At 42.4% G+C, this 12,251-nt stretch overlaps 1 protein-coding gene across 5 annotated transcripts in view; it reads left to right on the forward strand.

Moving 5' to 3' along the window:
* LOC106608986 (protein NDRG2) overlaps nucleotides 1-12,251 on the forward strand; it is a 72,419-nt gene that overhangs the window by 8,070 nt on the left and 52,098 nt on the right. For 3 of the 5 annotated variants that reach the window (XM_014207294.2, XM_045721795.1, XM_045721793.1), the window contains exons 2-3: nucleotides 2,048-2,093; nucleotides 2,194-2,246. The gene's annotated coding sequence lies outside the window, so the exon portion shown is untranslated. The remainder of the gene's footprint in view (nucleotides 1-2,047; nucleotides 2,094-2,193; nucleotides 2,247-12,251) is intronic. The other 2 variants (XM_014207295.2, XM_045721794.1) reach the window with 1 other exon arrangement.

Below are 12,251 nucleotides of genomic sequence, written 5' to 3' on the forward strand. Positions count from 1 at the left end.
CAGCGATACGCCATCCCATCTGGTTTGCGCTTAGTGGGACTATCATTTGTTTTTCAACTGAGATGGTTTGGGATGAGTTGGACCGCAGAGTGAAGGCATATGTGGGAACTCCTTCAAGACTGTTGGAAAAGCATTCCAGGTTTGTTGAGAGAATGCAAAGAGTGTGCAAAGCTGTCATCAAGGCAAAGGGTGGCTCCTTCGAAGAATCTAAAATATGCAAAGTTGACATTTCTAACATTGGCTGTACAGACACATATGTAAGGTTCTCTACACTGTATTGCTTCTACACACCAGGGCCTTGATTCATTATGATCTAAAAAAGGGAAAACGGATCCTAGATCAGCACTCCTACTCTGAGACGCTTTATGAATGCGGGCCCTGCTCTCTCCTCACATGGGGAAGAGCAGAAAGCCATTGAAGGTGGTGATCAGTTCCTCACCCCCAATGGGAGCGCGATCGATGAGGGTCACCCAGACCCAATTCCCGACCTCCAAGGACACGGTGCTCACCATGTCATCACCATCGCTGGAGTTGTGATCATATCCATTGGCAATAGCTGTTCCATTTCTCTTGTAGTAGTTGAAAGTTAATTAGTAGACTCATTTAACTGGGGCTGTAAAGATCCATGTGACAGAGAGAGAGAGAGAGACCATTGAGAGGAAAGACATTGTGGAGGAGGGAAAGCTTATTGTGATCAAAATGACAATCAGAGAAGATGACATAAAGAAAGTGCATGTGTTTGTGTTGTAGCCGTTGCCAATGTTTATATTGACTTTCTTGTGACTAAGGTGATAGTGGTGCCATAGGGTCCAAGAGTCCCACCATCAAGTCTAACTGAAAAACATACCTTTGGTTAAAACAGGAACTAGGTAGAGTGCATTCAGAAAGAATACAGACATATTTACTTTTTTCACATGTTACGTTACAGTCTTAATCTAAAAATCGATTAAACATTTTTTTCCACATCAATCTACACACAATACCCCATAATGGCAAAGTGAAAAAAGGTGTTTAGAAATTTTTGCAAATGTATTCAAAAACAAAAAACAGAAATACCTTATTTACATAAGTATTCAGACCCTTTGCTATGAGACTCGAAATTAAACTAATGTGCATCCTGTTTCCTTTGATCATCCTTGAGATGTTTCTACTACTTGATTGACTCCACCTGTGGTAAATTCAATTGATTGGACATGATTTGGAAAGGCACACACTTGTTTGTATAAGGTCTCACAGTTGACAGTGCATGTAAGAGCAAAAACCAAGCCATGAGGTAAAAGGAATTGTCTGTAGAGCTCCGAGACAGGATTGCGTCAACACACAGATCTGGGGAAGGGTAACAAAACATTTCTGCAAGACTGAATGTTCTTGAGTGGCCCAGCCAGAGCCTGCACTTGAACCTGATCGAACATCTCTGTAGAGACCTGAAAATAGCTGTGCAGCGACGCTCCCCATCCAACCTGACAGAGCTTGAAAGGATCTGCAGAGAAGAATGTTAGAAACTCCCCAAACACAGGTGTGCCAAGCTAGTAGTGTTATACCCACGAAGACGCGAGGCTGTAATCGCTGCCAAAAGGTGCTTCAGCAAAGTACTAAGTAAAGGTCTGCATACTTATGTAAACGTAATATTTCCATCAAACATGTCTAAAAACCTGTTTTTATTTTGTCATTATGGGGTATTGTATGTAGATAAGGGATTTTTTATTTTATTTTTTACGTTTTAAAATAAGGCTGTAACTTAACAATATGTGGAAAAAGTCAACGGTCTGAATGCACTGTATAATAAAAAGGTACAAACTTCATCAAGTCCAACTGAAAAAGCTACCGTCGGGTTGATCTGTGGGGATAACAGACATAAAAAGGAACTGAAACAAGATATTTTCACAGCCACAAAGGAAAGTTACACTCCCTAAGAGGAGTGCATTGTCTCTGTAACAAGTAAAATGTCACATTTCAGCTATAACATACATTTGTGAAATTGCAATAAGAGAAACATTTTGACTTAAAATCATTGTGAATTTTGTTTTCATTGTCGGTCTTTCTTCAGCAGGTCCACATATACCTTTGCATCTGTAATGAAATGAACAGCAGAGGTAAGAACTATTCAACCTTTCTTTGACTACATTACTGCAAACACAAAATGACTACATTACCATCACTCCTTTCCTGCACGGTTTTCATCTTTTCCTTCAGGTTGTAGATGTCATCCCGCTGTTGATCCTTGAATCTACACAAATATAAAAAAGGTAGGCCTTCACATAAGGACATCCAACATCAATCTCTTTCTCTATACAATAGCCAGTGACCACATTTGATAAATAAAAAAATGTAAATGTTTTTATTTCACCTTTATTTAACTAGGTAGGCAAGTTGAGAACAAGTTCTCATTTACAATTGCGACCTGGCCAAGATTAAGCAAGCAGTTTGACACATACAACAACAGAGTTACACATGGAGTAAAACAAACATACAGTCAATAATATAGTAGAAAATTAAGTCTATATACAAAGTGAGCAAATGAGGTGAGATAAGGGAGGTAAAGGCAAAAAAGGCCATGGTGGCGAAGTAAATACAATATAGCAAGTAAAACACTGGAATGGTAGATTTGCAGTGGAAAGTGCAAAGTAGAAATAATGGGGTGCAAAGGAGCAAAATAAATAAATAAATACAGTAGGGGAAGAGGTAGTTGTTTGGGCTAAATTATAAATGGGCCATGTACAGGTGCAGTAATCTGTGAGCTGCTCTGACAGCTGGTGCTTAAAGCTAGTGAGGGAGATAAGCGTTTCCAGTTGTAGAGATTTTTGTAGTTCGTTCCAGTCATTGGCAGCAGAGAACTGGAAGGAGAGGCGGCCGAAGGAGGAAATTGGCTTTGGGGGTGACCAGAGAGATATACCTGCTGGAGCGCGTGCTACAGGTTGGTGCTGCTATGGTGACCAGCGAGCTGAGATAAGGGGGAACTTTACCTAGCAGGGTCTTGTAGATGACCTAGAGCCAGTGGGTTTGGCGACGAGTATGAAGAGAGGGCCAGCCAATGAGAGCGTACAGGTCGCAGTGGTGGGTAGTATATGGGGCTTTGGTGACAAAACGGATGGCACTGTGATAGACTGCATCCAATTTATTGAGTAGGGTATTGGAGGCTATTTTCTAAATGACATCGCCGAAGTCGAGGATCGGCAAGATGGTCAGTTTTACGAGGGTATGTTTGGCAGCATGATTGAAAGATGCTTTGTTGCGAAATAGGAAGCCAATTCTAGATTTAACTTAGGATTGGAGATGTTTGATGTGAGTCTGGAAGGAGAGTTTACAGTCTAACCAGACACTTAGAGTATGTGGACAACTACAAATACCTAAGTCAGAACCATCCAGAGTAGTGATGCTGGACGGGCGGGCAGGTGCAGGCAGCGATCGGTTGAAGAGCATGCATTTAGTTGTACTTGTATTTAAGAGCAGTCGGAGGCCACGGAAGGAGAGTTGTATGGCATTGAAGCTCATCTGGAGGGTTGTTAACAGTGTCCAAAGAAGGGCCAGAAGTATACAGAATGGTGTCGTCTGCGTAGAGGTGGATAAGAGACTCACCAGCAGCAAGAGCGACATCATTGATGTATACAGAGAAAAGAGTTGGCCCAAGAATTGAACCCTGTGGCACCCCCATAGACTGCCAGAGGCCCGGACAACAGACCCTCCGATTTGACACAGTGAACTCTATCAGTTGGTGAACCAGGCGAGGCAATCATTTGAGAAACCAAGGCTATTGAGTCTGCCGATGAGGATGTGGGGATTGACAGAGTCGAAAGCCTTGGACAGGTCAATGAACACGGCAGCACAGTATTGTTTCTTATCGATGGCGGTTAAGATATCGTTTAGGACCTTGAGGGTGGCTGAGGTGCACCCATGACCAGCTCTGAAACCAGATTGTATAGCGGAGAAGGTGCGGTGGGATTCGAAATGGTCTGTTTGTTGACTTGGCTTTCGAAGACTTTAGAAAGGCAGTGTCGGATAGATATAGGTCTGTAGCAGATTTGGCCAAGAGTGCCCCCCCCCCTTTTGAAGAGGGGGATGACCGCAGCTGCTTTCCAATCTTTGGGAATTTCAGACGACACAAAAGAGGTTGAACAGGCTAGTAATAGGGGTTGCAACAATTTGGGCAGATAGTTTTAGAAAGAAAGGGTCCAGATTGTCTAGCCCGGCTGATTTGTAGGGGTCCAGATTTTGCAGCTCTTTCAGAACATCAGCTGACTGGATTTGGGAGAAGGAGAAATGGGGAAGGCTTGGGCGAGTTGCTGTGGTGGGTGCAGTGCTGTTGACCGGAGTAGGGGTAGCCAGGTGGAAAGCATGGCCAGCCGTAGAAAAATGCTTATTGAAATTCTCAATTATAGTGGATTTATCGGTGGTGACAGAGTTTCCTATCCTCAGTGCAGTGAGCAGCTGGGAGGAGGTGCTCTTATTTGCCAAGGACTTTACAGTGTCCCAGACCTTTTATGACTTTGTGTTGCAGGAAGAAGATTTCTGCTTGAAAAAGCTAGCCTTGGCTTTTCTAACTGCCTGTGTATATTGGTTTCTAACTTCCCCGAAAAGTTGCATATCATGGGGGCTGTTCGATGCTAATGCAGAACACCATAGGATGTTTTTGTGTTGGTTAAGGGCAGTCAGGTCTGGAGAGAACCAAGGGCTATATCTGTTCCTGGTTCTACATTTCTTGAATGGGGCATGCGTATTTAAAATGGTGAGGAAGGCATTTAAAAAAAATAACCAGGCATCCTCTACTGAAGGGATGAGGTCAATATCCTTCCAGGATACCCGGGCCAGGTCGATTAGAAAGACCTGCTCGCTGAAGTGTTTCAGGGAGCATTTGACAGGGATGAGTAGAGGTTGTTTGACCGCTGACCCATTACGGATGCAGGCAATGAGGCAGTGATCACTGAGATCTTGGTTGAAAACAGCAGAGGTGTTAGGATGATATCTATGAGGGTGCCCGTGTTTACAGCTTTGGGGTGGTACCTGGTAGGTTCATTGATCATTTGTGAGATTGAAGGCATCAAGCTTAGATTATAGGATGGCTGGGGTGTTAAGCATGTCGCAATTTAGGTCACCTAGCAGCAGGAGCTCTGAAGATAGATGGGGGGCAATCAGTTCACATATGGTGTCCAGAGCACAGCTGGGAGCAGAGGGTGGTCTATAGCAGGCGGCAATGGTGAGAGACTTGTTTTTAGAGAGGTTGATTTTTAAAAGTAGAAGTTCAAATTGTTTGGGTACAGACCTGGATAGTAGGACAGAACTCTGCAGGCTATCTCTGCAGTAGATTGCAGCACCACCCCCTTTAGCTGTTCTGTCTTGTCTGAAAATGTTGTAGTTAGGGATGGAGATTTCAGAGTTTTTGGTGGTCTTCCTAAGCCAGGATTCAGACACGGCTAGGACATCCGACATTATAATTTATAGTTAATCAAAGATTTAAAACATGTTCCCTGAGGGATCCTTGGAATACATTGAGGGTGTTATACAATAGAATACCATGTAATATTACTAATCAACAATTGATGTTCTTAACCCTGAGAAACATGGGCCTGGGAGGCTCACAGGGATATTGGTATTCAGTGTTCCACCAATGATCCATGTTTTAACTTAATACTTCTTGCATTATCTTCTTGTGGTCCGCAATTTTTCTTCATATTTATTTAACATACAGTGCTGCTTGAAAGTATGTGAACCCCTTGTACAATTACAGAATTTTTTTGGTTTTAACCATAATATTCCATCTTTTTGATCTGATGTAACAGGTTTATATTTACCAATATCATACGTTGGTGTAAGGAAAGCATACGTGTAGAAGAACACAATTAAAAAGGAATTTGTGCAGGTGCAAAAATAAGTGAACCCAGAGTTGCTTTGGTTAAATCAAGAAAGTAAGTAGAATCAGGTGGGTAAATAATTGGGTACCAAATGAACCAATCAAAGTAGAGATTGTTAGGTAAGAGTTTGGGCGGGACTCTGATAAAGAGATAAGAAACCTGGTGAGTTTGGCGTTACCCATCCAGGTGAATGCAAAGCACACCAGGAAAGGAGAGCTCAGAGGACATCAGGACTAGCGTAGTGAGAGCTCATCAGTCTGGGGAAGGCTATAAAATAATCTCAAAAAGATTTGAGCTCCATCAGTCCACCGTGAGGCAAATCATTTACAAAAATGGAGAGTATTTAACATGATAGCAACTCAGCTTAGAAGTGGACGCCCTTCCAAAATATCGCCAAGAGCCACAAGAACAATAATAAATCAGGTAAAAGCCAACCTAAACATAACATCTAGAGATTTGCAGACCACCCTTGCTGCATCTCAGGTAACTGTGCATGCTTTAACAATAACACTGAATTGAAATGACATTCATGGGAGGGTTGCTAGGAGGAAGCCCCTGCTGTCAAAAAATATCTAATATGCCCGTCTTAACTTTGCCAGAGACCATCGGGACAAACCTGAAGGTTTCTGGAAGTCCATTCTCTGGACCGATGAGTCCAAAATTGGTCACAATCCTTATTGTCACAATCAACACCGCTATGTTTGGCAAAAACCCAACTCTGCCTACCACCAAAATAACCTTATCCCAACAGTCAAGCATGGTGGTGGGAATGTAAAGATATGGTGCTGCTTTTCCTCCTCAGGACCTGGACGACTCCACATAGTCAAGGGAATTCTGAGGTATACCAGGAGATTCTTGAACAGAACATCATGCCATCAGTCAAGGAGCTAAAGCTGGGCCGAAAATGGTCTTGCAACAAGACAACGACACAAAGCATTCAAGCAAATCAACCAAAGAATGGCTCAGGAGAAAGAAGACTTGTTTTGGATTGGACAAGTCAAAGTCCTGACCTAAAACCAATTTAGAGGCTGTTGCAGGACCTGAAGCAGGCAGTTCATGCCAGACAACCCTCGAACCTCACTCAATTGGCTAAGTTCTGGAGGAGCGGGAAAAAAATCCCTCAAAACAGATGTCAGAGACTGATTACTGGCTATAGGAGACGTTTACTCCAAGTTATCGCTGCTATTGACCTAGGGGGTTCACATTTTTTCACATTTCAAATCTGAGTTTGACCAATAAACCACTTGTTAAATAAACAATGAAAATATATTTTGTTTCTGTCATTTACTTGGAATATAGTTATTACGAATTGGGGTTTAGATAAGGATTGTTTTTTTTTTGTTGTTGTTTTTTAATCAAAATAATGACATGCCCTGTAGGGTTCACGTACTTTCAATCAACACTAAATGCACTGCAATTTAAACTAGAATCTTTAGTTGCTACATCTGTTTTGGGGTATGGTATACCATGATATACCCATGGATTCTTGAAGAATATGACTTAAATGCCTCATGAGCTTAGTTCGATTGTTGTGCCCCATCAGAACTCAAAATAGCTTGTTTTACTCCAATGTTTGTAAACAAACACTATAGCCTCAAATCATGGTTCAAACTATAAAGTTGATATCATGGATGGTCAGTCCTTGCATCCATAGCTCTGTCTATGAATTTGATTGGTTAAATTTCTCCAGGCCCATCCCTCAGCTTTATCAAAACAGAGGCGGAGTGGATTCTTTATTGTTTCAATTGAGCACTCTTGCTTTAAGCTTAAAAACTGCAAAGTTCTCTGCCTCTTGGCATAACGTGTAGAATGTCAGGATATTAGCTTAAAAGCTGCAACAACAAAATCTCTTGGCCCCATGACAATGTGTAGAATTGAAGGAAATTAGCTTAAACTGCAAAATGTTCTCTCCTATGCCAAGAGGCAGGCCTTTTAAAAATGTTATTTCCAGGGCCCAAGACTTGGTTTGTCCGGCACTGCCGAAGTCATAGTAAAACTCCTTGTATGCTATTTTTATCTCGAGTTATGAGGTCCTTGATGAATTTGATATCCCTGATGAATTTGCTATCACAAAAGGGGTCGCCGGCCACAAAGTTATCAGGTCAGACACCCCATCCAGAACAACATCCAAAACCATCTGAAAGAAAGGCCATGTTCTGAAGAGCTAAATAATACAACAGAAGAGAGCGGACCAAATCGGAAAAATTGGGGGTCAGCTGAACTGACTAAAAAGGACCCTGCAACAAGATCAGGGATCGAGTGGAGCAAAGATCTAAGGGAAAGAGAAGCGCCAATATTCTGAAGATCTAACCCATCGCCAGCTAAAAAAACAGCAAAGAAAGGACCAGGACAGTCAGGGTCAAACATACAAAGATGATGAAGGTGATCGTGACCATCAGACTTTGAGTTTGCTTTGATCATGTGAAGGAAAAAATATACAAAAAGAATACAAAATTATAGGAAAAAAATATAGAAATTGGAGAAAAAAATATTACATTTAATTAAAAAAAATAATGGTGAAGGATGAGAGTGAAAGAGAGAGACAAAGACAGAAAAAGAGAGAGGTTGGGTCAAAACAAGGATATTTTGCTGGAATTTAAGGCCCAGGGAGACTGGGATAGAGGGAAACCTTTGAACAGCTGGACTAAGATCACTGCGTATTCGCTTGGCAGAAGAACAACATCTTGTTGTGATGTAGGACCTAGTAAGAGTTTGGGTTAGAAGATCAAACACTCGAACTGAAACAGGACTTTTCTTTGTTAGACAGACGTCCCTAGAGATGGGACAGTGTACTGTGCCATATAATAATATATACACACTACTTGACCAACATTATGTGGACACCTGCTCGTCGAACATCTCAAAAAAATAATGTCCGTTAATATGTAATGGGTCCCCCCCTTTGCTGCTATAACAGCCTTCACTCTTCTGGGAAGGCTTTCCACTAGATGTTGGAACATTGCTGCAGGGACTTCCTTCCATTCAGCCACAATAGCATTAGTGAGGCCTGGGTTACAGACGGCGTTCCAATCCTTCCCAAAGGTGTTCCAATGGGGTTGAGGTCAGGGCTCAGCGCAGGCCGAATCGGTTCTTCCACACCGATCTCGACAAACCATTTCTGTATGGGCCTCAATTTGTGCACGGGAGCATTGTCATGCTGAAACAGGAAAGAGCTTTCCCCAAACTGTTGCCACAAAGTTGGAAGCACAGAACCGAACCATGAAAAACAGCCCCAGACCGTTATTACCCCTCCACCAAACTTTACAGTTGGCACTGTGCATTTGGACAGGTAGCGTTCTCCTGGCATCCGCTAAACACAGATTCGGCCATTAGACTGCCAGATGGTGAAGCATGATTCATCACTCCAGAGAACGTGTTTCCTCTGCTCCAGAGTCAAATGGCGGTGAGCTATACACCACTCCAGCTGATGCTTAGCATTGCGCATGGTGATCTTAGGCTTGTGTATGGCTGGTCAGCCATGGAAACCCATTTCATGAAGCTCCCAACGAACAGTTATTGTGCTTACGTTGCTTCACAATAACAGCACTTACAGTTAACTGGGGCAGCCCTAGCAGGGCAGAAATTTGACTTACTGACTTGTTGGAAAGGTGGCATCCTATGACGGTGCCACATTGAAAGTTACTGAGCTCTTCAGTAAGGCCATTCTACTGCCAATGTTTGTCTATGGAGATTGCATGGCTGTATGGTCAATTTTATACACCTGCCATCAACAGGTGTGACTGAAATAGTCAAATTCCATATTTTGAAGGGGTGTCCCCATACTTTTGTATATATAGTGTAATACTTGAGTTTATTGGATATAGGACCAGTCCCCAAGGAATAGCAGACTCAAACTGAAAAGAGTGTCCTTGGCGGAACAATCTGAATATGTAGAGTTGAGATGATATAACAGGCCATGAGAATGCATTAATATGAACCAAAGTTTGTTTGATAAACCTGACCTGGATATGTGGAAGTGCCTGTTGGAGAATGATAGACTGCCTTCTCACCCCCATGGTTGATTACAATAGGGATGTGGTGGTGGACCATACAGCTCAAGGCGTAGTTCTATCACAGTATCGAGTGACGCAGCAGCTCCAATCGTCACTATATGGATTACAGCCCTGTCTAGCATACTGACCTGGGATTCAAAAGTATTCAATATTTTTCAAATACTTGTGAGCGTTAGATTAAGCCCTGTCTGGAGTGCCAGAGGTGTGGTGTTGATGCACTTTTGAGACTATTCTATTTGTATCATTGTGCCAGGTAAAGCTCGATCAAGCACAGATAAAGTATTTAAAAGATTTTTAATACAGTTTGAACCTATGTCTGGTGGATCAGTACTGCAGGAGGACATTGTCTCAAGTCAGATGGCATCACTCAAGATTTTTTTATATCACTGCGCCCTCGTATGACTCCATGAAATGGGCAGAATAACTAGCTAGCTAAATTATTATAAATGTTGTGGCAGTGATTTAATAGTTTGCAATTGTGAGAAGAAAAAATCTCCTGCACAAATTCTGTGCAAGGAGTTTGGTCGCAGTGGCAGTGCAGTGACTTGATCAGCTGTGTAGCTAACTGTTGTAACTAGCTAGCTTACTGACACAGTTAGCTAGCTAGCAGCTAACACGTCCTTCACTGAGATAAAAAGCTTGCTTAGCCTGTTTAAATTACTCTGAAGTTGTAGACATTGCAGCCCCACAATTAAGAGGAACTGACTTTCATCAGAAATCAGTCGTTAGATCAGCATGTTTCTCTGCGATCATATCGTTGGGTCAGCTGAGTTCAACAGCTGACTCGGGAGGCTACTGACTCGGGATGCTACAACTGTCTTCAGAGGGCATTTCCGGTACTGCAGTTCAGCTGAAGTATGGCATAGAAAGACAATTCTCAAAGACAGTCCTATAGAGAAATAATTTGTTTGTATTCCAAATAAGACACTTTAGTCATAAAATTAATAAACAAAACATCCATTGCTCTATTCAAGTAATTGTCACTGAGGCCGATTTCTCTCTCCATCACTCAGTCAGTTATTTATGCAATTATGCCCTTAGGGGGTGTGGTATATGGCCAATATAAGAGGCTAAGAGCTGTTCTGATGCACGATGCAACGCAGAGTGCATGTATACAGCCCTTAGCCGTGGTATATTGGCACTAAACCACAAACCCCCAAGGTGCCTTATTGCTATTATAAACTGGTTACCAACATAGAGCAGTAAAAATACATGTTTCGGCCAATCAGCATTCAGGGCTCAAACCACCAAGTTTATAATAACATTTTAGATTCATGCTGTGACATCAGCGAGCTTATGTCACATGAACACACTGAAAGGAAATCACTCACGCACTCATGAGGACGTGCTCATTCGTGCTGGGGGAATTCTTTACACCTGTTAAACACTGCCAGAAAAACAGAAGCAACAATAAGATTAGCAACAACAACTACTGGGATTCCCAGGGTTGGGGAGCAACGGATTAAATGTATAAAAAAAATAAAAAATGATCAGTTACATTACCAGTAAAAATATTGTCATCAGATTACAGATACGTTTAAATTCAGAAAGGATGTTTGCGGAAAAAAAATATTTCACACTGCTTTGTTTTCTCAATGACATTCAAATCAACATTGAAAAAAGGCTTAAGTTTGTTCCATCTGAGCGAGTCTGACCACAAATCAGAGACCACTATGATGACACACACCAAATGTGTTTGATAATCCTTGGGAAAAGAGCAGGAATAGGCTTTTGTAGGCTACAGTCCAAGCTATGTCTGTCACGCCCTGATCTGTTTCACCTGTCTTTGTGATTGTCTCCACCCACCTCCAGGTGTCTCCTGTTTTCCCCTTTAGTCCCTGGTGTATTTATCCTTGTGTTTCCTGTCTCTCTTTGCCAGTTTGTCTTGTTTTCCCAAGTCAACCAGCGTTTCTCCTAGCTCCTATTTTTTTCCCAGTCTGTTTTTTCCAACCCTCCTGGTTTTGACCCTTGCCTGTCCTTACGCCGAATCCGCCTGCCTGACCTCTCTGCCTGTTCTGACCTCGAGCCTGCCTATCCCCTTGTACTGTTTGGACTCAGACATGTTCACTGCACCCCTGCCTGTCCTGACCTCGAACCTGCCTATCCCCTGGTACTGTTTAGACTCTGACCTGGTTTATGAACTCTTGCCTGTCCCTGATCTGCCTTTTGCCTACCCCTTTTGGTATAATAAATATTGGAGCTTAACCATCTGCCTCCTGTGTCTGCATTTGGGTCTCGCCTTGTGCCCTTTATTGTCTTCCAATGGTGTGACTACTGACAGTATCCAAAGATTATCCAACTTGAATAAACGCTTGGCGGTAAGGATGACAGCAGTGGTGATGTCTACGGCGATACGGATCTCACTAATTATTGATATCTACATAGCGCATTG

This window comes from Salmo salar, chromosome ssa07 (assembly GCF_905237065.1).
Source record: "Salmo salar chromosome ssa07, Ssal_v3.1, whole genome shotgun sequence".
NCBI classification, from domain to species: Eukaryota; Metazoa; Chordata; class Actinopteri; order Salmoniformes; family Salmonidae; genus Salmo; species Salmo salar.